Consider the following 10,192-nt stretch of genomic DNA (forward strand, 5'->3'; position numbering starts at 1 on the left):
TATCACGTTTTAACAAGATACGTATCACGATTTAACAAAATACGTATCACGTTATAATGTGATAGCGCTCGAATTAATTTATTTTCTCTGCATGATGGCAATGCGCTTCCGTAGAATTTCTTCAAAAATAAAGGCCACTAGTGGCAAAAAAAGTGAAGTTCATGTTGTGTTAGGACAGGAGACCAGATGTTTCCATCCCTGAAATTATGATGCATAGAATCACATATTTAAAAAACATGCTTTATCTGTGGCATTGTTCATTAAAATGACACATTTCTAATGTATTAAAATTAAATACAATCGGTATACTTAATGATATTAGCAATTAAGTAATCAATTCAGCAAGTACTTTTACTTTTAATACTTAAGTATTTTTAAAAGCCAGTATTTTTTTTTTACTGTTACTTAAGTACAAATGTTAATGTGGTAGTTTTACTTTTACTTGAGTACATTTTTTTGAGTACTTTCTCCACCACTGTGGCATCCAACACCAAAACCACCTCCGAGCAAAACAAACCCCGATTCCAAACAAACATCCTGATCTGCAAACATTTTGTGAAAAAAATAATCTGCAGGCAGACGAGGCTAAAGGGTAAAGCTAACAGCTTTTCAGAACGAGCTGCCATGGTGGTGGAAGGACCTGCTGCTGCTGGTCGACTTACTGTATGAACAAAGCACAGTGTTCACATCGTCTCCGTTGGAATGTAGAGAAGCAGTTGTTACACACAATTCCAGACCCTTATAGAATATTTAAAGCATTTTACAGAATAAGTTTATTAAACTTTACATGGCTTTTAAATATCTGTTTGGGAACAGAACCTCCTCCTAACGAGCCTAATTAGAAAGATGAGTAACAGAAAGTGAAACGTCATCCGTCTGTATTGTCTCCTTGCCTTTGTGTTGGTGTTTTATTGTTTCCTGCCTCTGGCTAATTCCTGGCCTGCCCAGATTCGTTTCATCCAGATATCCTCTTTAACTCTGGAAAACTAACAGGTTCACTCAGACTGCTACCTGCAGAAATAAAACAATCAAACTGAACATGAAAAACAGAATCCTATATGAAAACCTACATCTACAATGACTGGTTTAGATTTTTTTTTTAAAATCATCCGTTAACTCTGTGACTGTCAGCGTAGCGTAGCTTTCAGCTCAGCATAGATCACACGTTAATATTCACATTAATATTCACGTCACAATGACTCAAGAAGAGCTTGTACATGTTCAGCAACACGTGTATCTAATTAGTCCTTTGCATTCTTTTCCCCCTTTTACACAGCAGGCACTCAGACGTGTGGAAACGAGAACACAGGTTAAACTCATTTTTAATTAATGTGTTCCATCCGGCATCCCTACTTAGTACAACAGAGAAACACAACATGAATGGAATCCATTAAGTGATTCATTTCAAAGAATGAGTGGCAAAAACAAAGTGTACCGTAACCATGTGATACGGTACACATGGTTACGGTACACATGGTTAGGAAAACCTAAACTCCAACCTACATCCTTTAGCTCCAGATCAAACCGTGTCCTAAGACTAAATATTAAGTTATGAGAATGAATATATTTAGCTTAATAACTGAACATTTAGCTTCATAGTAGCTAAATGCTTAATGAAAAAGCTTAATATCTAGTTTACCATCTAAATATTTAGTTCTATCCTAAATATTTAGCTCTGAGACAGCTGAAAAGTTTAGCTTAACAAAAGCTTATAAGCTAAATATTTAGTGAAAACATATTTTGCTAACCAGACAGTAAATTTGAAACTAAATATTTAGCTAGCAAGCTAATTGATTGACAAAATATCTAGCATAGAAACAACATATTTAGCTCTCACTTAAATTTTTAGCTCTGAGATAGCTAAATATTTAGATTAACTAAAAATGTAACTGACTAGCTAAATATTTAATAAAAAAACTCAATATCTAGTTTACAGTCTATTTAGTTCTTACCTAAATATTTAACTGTGAGCTTAATAAATATTTGGCAAGTTCCAAGCTACGACACTTTAAATTTTACATAATCTATTTAATTACCGTATTTATCTTGATAACTGGGCATTTAATTTGAAGCTAAATATTTAGCTAGCTAGGTAATTGTTTGGTTGACAAAATATCTAGCATACAAACAGCACATTTAGCTTTAACATAGATTATTATTTAGCTCTGAGCTAGCTAAATATTAAGCTCAGGTAAAAAAAATTGTTTGAAATTAAATGTTAAGCAAACAAGCTAAAGATTTAATTCTAACCTAAATATCTCTTGGCTAGATATTTGTAGCCTTCGTGTGTAACTTGACAAACGGCTCCCCACGGTCTGCTTATACGTAGGTTTACTCTGCAGCTGACAAATCACTTAAAAACAGGATTTTTAATCTCTAAAAATGTGTATAAGTCTTCAAGTCACTTTATATTTTTGCATGATCTATTGTTCCAATATTCCTGTAACTTCTCTCGGCGCATTTGACCTTCCTGTACACCGCTTAACATTTTCCGTCTCACTGATACAACTTCGTTCATATGTCAGTCTGATTCATGACCAGGTCACACCTTAAACGCACACAGCTACACATAAAACATCCAGACAGAATGTTTCAATCATGCAGGTGAAAAGTGCTCTGTATGTGTATTTGCGCATATTCCACGAATAAAAGGAAGTGCATAAAAAGTAGGAAGTTTAACACCCACACAGTATAGGGAGCCCAGCTGGGACACGCCCTGTTGTCCATCCATCTGTGCAAATACATTAACTTTGAAGTATGAAACCAGGGTGCGTGGGTTACTCAAAGTCTTTCTAGCACTCTTGCAAAGATGACTTTCTTTCTAAACTTAGGTTGGCTCATCTTTGAACAGTAGAAACTGAAATAAAACAAAGACAGAAAACCCTGAAATATATTTTTATTATTATCGTTATATTTAGATTTCTTGGTTGTTCAGACTGAGGTTGAGCTTTCTACTGATAAATATTTTGGTTGGTTTGCTGTGAGAGGAAGCATGAATGTGTTGGGAATTACTCCCATGTTTTACAGTTGATCACGGTGAAGAACACGTCAGGCTGCGTTACGCCATAAAATGCCCTGAAAACCTTGTTAGAGTTGATGGCATCTCCTTAAACTACAAGGAATTTGTTTGTGGTGATCAATGCAAAAAAAAACAACCTAGCATTGTTGTACAAGAATAAAGTCAAAATAAAGCAATGCAATTAGGTGGATAAAGACAAATTGATACAAGAATAAAGTAACATTATGACTTTATCATTATTTTCTTAGTGTGGCCCTATTAATGCCAGTAGATTATTTTCAAAAGCTACTTTCAACCTGATAAAGCAGCCTGATCAGAACTCCTCTTCTAAATCACTGAATCTGACTGTAGCAACCATAAAACCAGCTGTAAACCAGTTATAGTGACAGTTTGTACATCTGTTTTTATTCACTCAGTCTTTAATACACATGATTTGTGAAAGGACTGGTTAACAAACTGAAGTGTGTGAAAATGATCCAGATCGTGTTTAAAAACATAATTCTGTCTTACGTTTGAGGCTGGCCCTAAAGTTTCAGGTTTCATGGACGGACAGACGGACCCTAGCATCCCGTCAACACACACGATGAAACACACACACACACACACACACACCAATGAGACAAACTGTGTATACACACCCACAGAACAGGATAGATTTATAATGTGTGTGTGACATTAATCGCACTCAGATCAAAGAAAACAATGGGACTTTATGGTTTACAGACTCAGTCCGCCTCATGGCAGAATGTTAATAGTTGTTTTTTTTATTTTCTGACTGTCAGATTTTTTCTCTTCTTTGATTTTGACATTAAATTGAGGTTAAGAAACATGAACCACTGACACTTTAATCACGCTGTGGGACAAGCCAAGGGTTTGGACACACGATTCATTTAAACATTCCACTTTTCTAAATTCAAATCCTGAGTTCTTTACTCTTGATTTGAAATAAAAAAAAACGATACACAAAATATAGATAAATACATAGGGTAGATATTTCAGCCATTATATTTTTTTTATGTGAGAACTGGAACTAACACACAGACAAGGAGGAAGGACCCAAGTAACGAAGGGAGGTAGGACACAAGGAAGGAAAGAAAGACTCAGTTTTATCAGGGACAGAGGAAACAGAAGTAAGGATGGAAGGAAGGAAAGGACAGACAGACACGGAAGACAAGATGGACACAAAAAAGCAATAGACGCGTCTTCTGTCTATTTCTGAGACTTTTATTCTGAAGTAAGAGAAGTGGCTGTTGAACAGCTGTTGTACAGACTGGATCAATCCAGTTTTAAAGGATGACATTTTTCAGCTTTACATAATGTTATAATATTATTCCCTCATCAAAAACATATCTGGAGTGTTGCTTTGATTATTTCATGCATGTTTAAGAAATCCTTTTAATCTCCATGGCAACCATTCAGCTGTGCTAAGCACCTGGTTGGACCTAGCTCCACCTTCGAGTACGAAGCACCTCTTCTGATCTGCAGTTTCCAAGCTTCTGCCCTCCCAGAGACTCCTCCACTTGGCTCCTTCAGACTAGCCAGCAGCGATTAGCAAAGTCATCTGCTGCTCCTTATAGGAGCTGCTTCTCAGAGCAACGCTGGTAAAAAAAAATGTTGCTAAAGGGTTAATACAGGAGCCATAATGTGATGACTTCCTGAAGGTGGAATTTCTGAAAGAGCAGGAGCTTCTTAAAGAGACAGAGGCCCAATTTCCAGAAGTTTTATGAAGTCCCATTTCTTTTAAGTTGTGTTTGACATACACAGTATTTCTGTAACAACTGAAGGTAACATAGTTTATTGTGCTATAAAATGGAATTATGTGCCTGAAAAACACACAAACATATAAAGCGTTTTGTTTGCTGTATTTTGGAAGCACAAAAATCTTGTAAACTGGATCTACTGCTGCATCTTCATTTTTCAGTATAACGTGAATAAAATAGCTTCCTGTCTCATGAATGAAACGCTGTACGGAAACTTGTAGATTCTAACCTTATGCTTACACCATACAGTTATAGTTGTGGCTCTTAAAGAAACTCTTCACGCCTTCGCCCAGGTGTCCTGTGATGCGTCTACATCCTGGTTACAAGCTGGTGGACGGCGGCGCCCTCCATCACCTCTTCCTCCGCCAACACCTTCCTCTGGAGCTCCTGAAGGACGAAACAGGAGAGCTGAGAAGTTAAGGGATTTTATTTTAAAGACTGTTGAGCTCTAAGCGGAATAGAAAGTTAATCAGAGAAAACGGATCACAAACTTCAGTGTTTCTTATGGACATTTTATGTAACAAACCAACACAGAGTAGAAAACAATTCCAAAATGGATGGACAAGAAATACTTCAATTCTCTTTGCTAAAATAGATCAAACTTATTCCAATATCATTCTAATAGACCAGGTCTTGTTTGGACCTGGTTGTGCAATGGAGTCTCAGGACCAGGAGAGAACATCCACCCAAAAGAATTCTAGAAAAAATGAGGGAAAAAAAATTAAGAGAAAAATCTTTTTGCGATTACTGTCAGAAATATCCAAAATACTTTCTCAAAAATGTAAACGATTCATCTAGTTTTCAGATTTTTTTTTTCTAGCAAAGTTTTGACTTTTCAGACTCAGAAATGTCCTTGTTTTTCTCTAACATTTCTGAGACAAATCTCAGAATTTCTGATTTTTATTTAAAAAAATTTATAGAAAATTCTTTGAATAAAAGGGGAAAAAAGAAAAGGAGGAAAACAACAGGGATAAGATGCAGATTAAAATGTGAAGAAACAGTCGAAAAAAACAAAACAATCTCTTCCTTCTATTATGTCGGCTAACGGTTCATTGATCTGTGTTTTGTTTCAAGCACCATCAAAGAAACAGTTCAAATGTTCAATATGCTTGCTTCTTGTCCAGAACTAAACTTCATCATTTACTTCTTGTTCAGCCAGCCTGTCATCTTCTCTATCTAACTAAATAAATCATATTTTTCCGTTTGTTTGATTTAGTTTTTTCCGTTCGTCTCTCACCCTGAAGCTGTGGAGTCTCGTCCGTCTGTCCTGCAGAGTCTTCTCCTGGCTGGACGTCACTTCTGCTATCTGCGTCCTCCACTGCTGCTCTCTCTCCTGTAACACCAGAGTTTCACACATGCACCAGTTCAAACAGTCAACAGTGTTGATGACTAAATATACTGTTAAAAAGACAGAAGGAAAAAATACGGACCCAGTTACGCCTCAATGCCCTGAGGATTACGAAATGAATGTGAAAAATCAAAAAGATTCCATATTTGACCTTGATCATCGATGACCTTTTACAGTTGCACTTGGTGTGATTCTTTGTAAACATGTGACCACTTGTCAGAATGCTGGTTTCCTTAAACGTTTTAAACCACTTTGAATAATAAACTCAAACTTAATGAACTGTTTGATATCTACGATCAGCTGGAATGTTTGTGTGATTGAATCAAAATGACTTTTCTCCGTACAATATGTGTTTTAAGTTGGCACTATAGTGTATATATAATGAAATGAATATAAAAGACTTTAGATTCATTGGTTTCCTGGCACTTTCTTGGCTTTTAAACTGGTCCGATTGCAGTTTTCCGTAAAAAGTCTGACCTGCCGATTCCGATTTTGGCAGATTCCAATTTTCTGTTCTGGAATGTCGTTAAATATAGCAAAAAATTGTTGAGTTGGCAACAGTGGAGTGACTGTGGTAAATATGCAGAAATGACCAAAAGAGGACAGAGGTTAATCACACCTTTGCCAAGCTAGATCAGATCGGCTAGATTTGCATCGGCCGACCACCAATCTCCCAAAATTAAGGAAATCTGGGCCGATTTATTGGTGCATATGGTATTTCATGCACTTTGAAAAAGGTTGAGGTTTTATTTATACCTCCTTGGTTGCATTGTCCTGTTAAATCACCTGGTAGTACCCAGCATGCGCCCACCCATCCCAGTCAGTTTTCTTTTATAGGACAGTTTGGTTGCTGACGTAACCACAGCAACCAAACTCAATCCTTCATCACTTCAAAACTCTTGAGTGATGCTTGTAGAAGATGCCAGTCTCCTCGGTCCAACAGTCAGCAAACACATTCCGCTTCGCCCCAGGCTTCCAAACGGACGTGTGGCTGCTGGCGGTTTACCCCTGACCTCACATTGGTCTCTGGTGGATCTGGTTCCCTTCTGTTTGTGTGCTTTTCAGGAAAATTTGTAAAAGTCAGAGAGGACTGGAAATATGTTCTCCTTCTGTATAGAAGGACTTGACATGGATACATGTGAAATGGCCGGTTGCGATTGCTCCAAATGACCCAGGCCTGCCATCTATTAACATTTCTGTCATACTGCGTACTTGTGTGTATGTGCGCGGGTGTTTCAACAGCTGTAGAGGGTGGAGGAAGTTGATGTGAGCAAGGGAGACATTTAGCTCAATGTCTGTCACTTTAAGGCGGAAGGCGAGCTGACACACATGTGGAGGAGGTGAAATCAGGCAAACCTCCACATCCTCAAGCACTTACTTGAGAGCTACTTTTGCCAGTAGAACTTATTCTCCGTGTGTGTAATAATGCTAACTTGTCTAATCTGTTCACGTATGTGACGTTGATTTAGCTTCGGAACTGACAAGAGAAAAGTTACAACAGCTGCGGATTAATAAATAAATTCAAAGTATCATCTGCATAACACATGAAACCTTTTTGTTGGGTTCCAACCGGGGCATTTACTTGAAGGCGTCGCTCGGTCCACCCAGACGTTTTGCACAGCTGAATGGTTGCCACGGGAGATTAAAGGATTTCTCAAACAAACCTAACTTTTAGGATTTAGATAATGCAATCAAAAGATGTACACCAATATCTACATATGAACCTTATTGAAAAGAAAAACTCACAGTGGCCAACGTCAAACTGTAACTCGGACAGAACGCTGCCCAAAGCTGCACCGGTTCTCTCTTCCTCCGAGAGATGGGTTATGATATTCAAAAGTTGACTCGTGTTCCTGGAGTCATATCAGCCACTTCACTGCAGTTACTGAAATGAAGTTTGCAAGGTCCAGCCTTTGCTCATGCAACGACATAAATCCTAGGCCAATCAAGGAACTCAAGTCTGCTGTCAGTCAAACCGCCTGGCATGGCAGGATCTGATATCGGCCGAGACAAACTGCGGTAACGACACTGCAAAGGCAATTGTTTTTTTGAAATCTCAACCAACCAGCCAACCTACCTACCTACTTTCCTTTGTGGCAAAATAAGATGTTCTAGGAATATGCTATATTTACTTGTTTTTTCTGTCCCCAGAGGGCTGGTGGAATTTTGTTCTCTCATTTCTGAAACAGACTATTCCTCTAACTAACTTTAAAAGTGCATTTCTAGCTACATTAAGTCTGCAAACCCTGAACTTCCAATAATTTGCGGCTGCACAAATCTGGTTTTGATTTGTTGCAATCAGAAAGAGTGTGCATGACTAAAGGTTTAGGTGGGGGTGTAACAGAAAGTCCACTGACCTTTTTGTGAGGGTAAATGTCTTTTTATTTAATCTGAGACTCTAGCAGAAACATTGATGGCCACAGCAGGCCAGGTCCCTCGCCGGTTAACACACTCCTGTCAGAAACGAGGCCTTCACAGCTGTTTTGTGTGTGTACATTCCACATCTGTGAGGGTGACCATCTGTTTTGGTAATTGTGTATGTTACTTTGTTTGAGTCCACACGCTGAACACGCAGATTTCTTTTTTTTCCCCTAACGTGCCAAATACGTTCCTGCCGCTGCTTCGTGTGTGTTCGTCTATACAGGCGTGAACTACTGATAAGACCTGAATGTGGGCCAGACTTATCTTTCCATGGGAGTGAATTTGATTTAACCCGCAGCTATGACGTGAACCTGGATGGGAAATGAACACTCTTTGATGCGAGTTCTCTCCACTGCAGGATTGTTCAGCCTGCTCCTTCTTGCCGACTGGTTAAATCAGCCAGGTATCGCCTGGGCTGGTCTCAGACCCTCAGAAACACCTGATAACAAATCACTTTGAAAAAGCCTGACAACCTCATTGCAGCTTGCTAGTTGACATTTTAAAACAGTGCTAGCTTGATGCAGATTTCTGCTAGTTTGAGCAGCTTAAATGTAAGACTTTTGCCCAGAGCACCACTCTGTTAGGGGTGGTGGTCCTTTCTCCTTCTTCCTTACATCTTCAATCAATAGAAAGTGAGCGCCCAATGTTGTGACAGTGTAAATACCTAGAAGTCATCATTAGTGCTTTAGTGCTGTTTATCCAATGTTTACCTAATGTGTCTAGTGAGTTTGGTTTGTTGACGACGTGTGAACGTGCCAACTCTGATGAGGATCAACAATAAAAACTATGGTTCACCTAAAAACCTAAGTCTTGTTTCAGTTGACGTGAACTCTGGTGTGAATGCCAAGTGACTTCCTCCAGAAGCAGGAAGTGGACCACAGCACAAGACATTCTGAGTAAATACAACCAACGCTCAAGTTTTAGCGCTAGCAGGAGAAATGGCTTATAGTCTTTAGCCAACGACAAAAGACAACCACTGAAATCTTACATTATTTCATTTTCATTCACATTCCGTGAGAAAGGAAGTTGTGCTCAATGTCTTTTTCAGAAGTTGTTGTGTTGTTTCCTTCATTAGTTCTTGGTGCAGCGCCCCCACTGGCGAGGAGGGTACAGGTTTTTCAAATAGTTTGGTTTGTTTAACCCAGTGCAGTGTGAAAGGGAACTGTACCCTTTCACACTGCAAATATTGGAGTTTTGGTCCCTAATCGAACTGAGTCTACCAGACTATCCAGTGAGAAAACACCACAAACAAGTATGAGATCTGGACTATTTTTCAATCTGTCGTCCAAAATAGTAAATGGTGCCGGGTGAGGCAGGAACTGTATCAATCCTCACTAACCTCATGTTAGTAAACCCATTTCCTGTTGTGAATTTGGGTTAGGCAGAGTTATGGAACTGATCCAGTTCACTCAAGTCACTTGCCAAAAATAAAAATTGCTGCCACTGTTGGTCCTGGCGACGACAATGAGCTCCTTACCTACCAGTTATTAACAGGAAGCTTCTGATGAAACTGTTGAGGGCTTCGATCCAAACTCCTGAGTGCTCTGCCTCCCCCCGAAAACCCGGCTAACTGCGCCGACAGCCAGAATGACCTGTCATTACACCCATCAGCTTCAGTTACTACTGCTTGGCTGCTGCATGCAA

At 38.9% G+C, this 10,192-nt stretch overlaps 1 long non-coding RNA gene across 1 annotated transcript in view; it reads left to right on the forward strand.

Annotated features, from left to right (window-relative positions):
* The window catches only part of LOC103459668 (uncharacterized), a 10,079-nt gene extending 3,541 nt beyond the window's left edge, over positions 1-6,538 (forward strand). Inside the window, exons 2-3 of the long non-coding RNA XR_532790.2 lie at positions 5,073-5,194; positions 5,996-6,538. This is a non-coding gene — a long non-coding RNA (uncharacterized LOC103459668). The remainder of the gene's footprint in view (positions 1-5,072; positions 5,195-5,995) is intronic.
* The last annotated feature ends 3,654 nt before the right edge of the window (positions 6,539-10,192 follow it).

The sequence above is a fragment of the Poecilia reticulata genome, linkage group LG23 (genome assembly GCF_000633615.1).
Source record: "Poecilia reticulata strain Guanapo linkage group LG23, Guppy_female_1.0+MT, whole genome shotgun sequence".
In the NCBI taxonomy this organism is placed as follows: Eukaryota; Metazoa; Chordata; class Actinopteri; order Cyprinodontiformes; family Poeciliidae; genus Poecilia; species Poecilia reticulata.